Source organism: Numida meleagris, unplaced genomic scaffold (genome assembly GCF_002078875.1).
Source record: "Numida meleagris isolate 19003 breed g44 Domestic line unplaced genomic scaffold, NumMel1.0 unplaced_Scaffold730, whole genome shotgun sequence".
In the NCBI taxonomy this organism is placed as follows: Eukaryota; Metazoa; Chordata; class Aves; order Galliformes; family Numididae; genus Numida; species Numida meleagris.
Window position 1 is genome coordinate 1 of NW_018364945.1, and position 2178 is coordinate 2178.

General features: G+C 65.2%; 1 long non-coding RNA gene across 1 annotated transcript in view; it reads right to left on the reverse strand.

The window, feature by feature from the left end:
- Positions 1-6: 6 nt before the first annotated feature.
- LOC110391997 overlaps positions 7-2178 on the reverse strand; it is a 10604-nt gene continuing 8432 nt past the window's right edge. Inside the window, exon 3 of the long non-coding RNA XR_002434202.1 lies at positions 7-987. This is a non-coding gene — a long non-coding RNA (uncharacterized LOC110391997). The remainder of the gene's footprint in view (positions 988-2178) is intronic.

The following is a 2178-nucleotide window of genomic DNA, read 5'->3' on the forward strand; positions in this document are numbered from 1 at the left end:
CCCATGGCCGCCGGCAGCTATGTCAGGAATGCTCCCCCGCGCCCCCCCCCGCGGCCGCAGCCAGCCCAGCTGCAGCCGCCCCACACGCCGCGCCCCATAGAGCAGCGCGGCCCCATAAGTGCAGCCCCCCCCAACCCGGTGCCCCCCGCCCGCAACCCCTCGCTGCACGGGGTGGGGGATGAGGGACACGATGGGCGCCGAGCTGCGCCCAACCCCACAGCGCTATGGGGTCTGCATTGTCCCCGACCCCATAGCATGGCCCTATAGGCCCCGAGCATTGCCAACCCCATAGCGTGGCCCTATAGGCCCCGAGCTGCGCCCAACCCCATTGCAGTGTGGGGTCTGCATTGCTCCTGACCCCACAGCGTGGCCCTATAGGCCCTGAGCTGCGCCCAACCCCGTTGCAATGTGGGGTCTGCACTGCCCCTGACCCCATAGCGTGGCCCTATAGGCCCCAAGCTGCGCCCAACCCCATAGCGTGGCCCTATAGGCCCCGAGCTGCGCCCAACCCCATTGCAGTGTGGGGTCTGCACTGCCCCTGACCCCATAGCATGACCCTATAGGCTCCGAGCATTGCCAACCCCACAGCGCTATGGGGTCTGCACTACCCCTGACCCCACAGCTTGGCCCTATAGGCCCCGAGCATTGCCAACCCCATAGCGTGGCCCTATAGGCCCCGAGCTGCGCCCAACCCCATTGCAATGTGGGGTCTGCACTGCCCCCAGCCCCATAGCGTGACCCTATAGGCTCCGAGCATTGCCAACCCCATAGCGTGGCCCTATAGGCCCCGAGCTGCGCCCAACCCCATTGCAGTGTGGGATCTGCACTGCCCCTGACCCCACAGCTTGGCCCTATAGGCTCCGAGCATTGCCAACCCCATAGCGTGGCCCTATAGGCCCCAAGCTGCGCCCAACCCCATTGCAGTGTGGGGTCTGCACTGCCCCTGACCCCATAGCGTGGCCCTATAGGCCCTGAGCTGCGCCCAACCTCACAGCGCTATGGGGTCTCTACTGCCCCCAAACCCATAATGTGGCCCTATAGGCTCCGAGCATTGCCAACCCCACAGCGCTATGGGGTCTGCACTGCCCCTGACCCCATAGCGTGGCCCTATAGGCCCCGAGCATTGCCAACCCCATAGCGTGGCCCTATNAGGGGGGATCACGCCCCATAGATTGGGGATCATGCCCCATAGATTGGGGATCATGCCCCATAAAGGGGGGATCACGCCCCATAGATTGGGGATCACGCCCCATAGAGGGGGGATCACGCCCCATAGAGGGGGGGTCATGCTCCATAGATTGGGGATCACGTCCCATAGAGGGGGGGTCACGCCCCATGGGGGGGGGCATGCCCCATAGATTGGGGATCACACCCCATAGAGGGGGGGGTCATGCCCCATAGCATTGGGGATCACGCCCTATAGAGGGGGGGTCATGCCCCATAGATTGGGGATCACGCCCCATAGTGGGGGGATCACGCCCCATAGAGGGAGGATCATGCCCCATAGAGGGAGGATCACGCCCCATAGATTGGGGGTCATGCCCCATAGAGGGGGGATCATGCCCCATAGAGGGGGGGTCACGCCCCATAGATTGGGGGTCACGCCCCATAGATTGGGGGTCACGCCCCATGGCGGGGGGATCATGCCCCATGGCGGGGGGATCACGCCCCATAGAGGGGGGATCATGCCCCATAGTGGGGGGATCACGCCCCACAGAGGGGGGGTCATGCCCCATAAAGGGGGGATCACACCCCATAGATTGGGGATCATGCCCCATGGGGGGGGGTCATGCCCCATAGAGGGAGGATCACGCCCCATAGATTGGGGATCACGCCCCATAGATTGGGGATCACGCCCCATAGATTGGGGGGGTCACGCCCCATAGATTGGGGGGGTCACGCCCCATAGATTGGGGGGGTCACGCCCCACACTTGGGGGTCTCACCCCACGCCATCGGGGCCCGGTGCCCCCTCCGCTGCAGCCATTGGGATTTCTGGGCTCTTTTCCCTTTTTGGGTTCACTTAGCGCTGACATAACCCCAAAGCTGACCCCATAGTGGCCCCATAGCTGCCCCATAGCGGCCCCATAGCGGCCCAGCCCCACAGCGCTGCCCTGGGGGTCCCGGCCCCCTCTGCTGAAAGCAGCGGTGCCCAATGGGGGGGGGCGGGGGTGGGGGG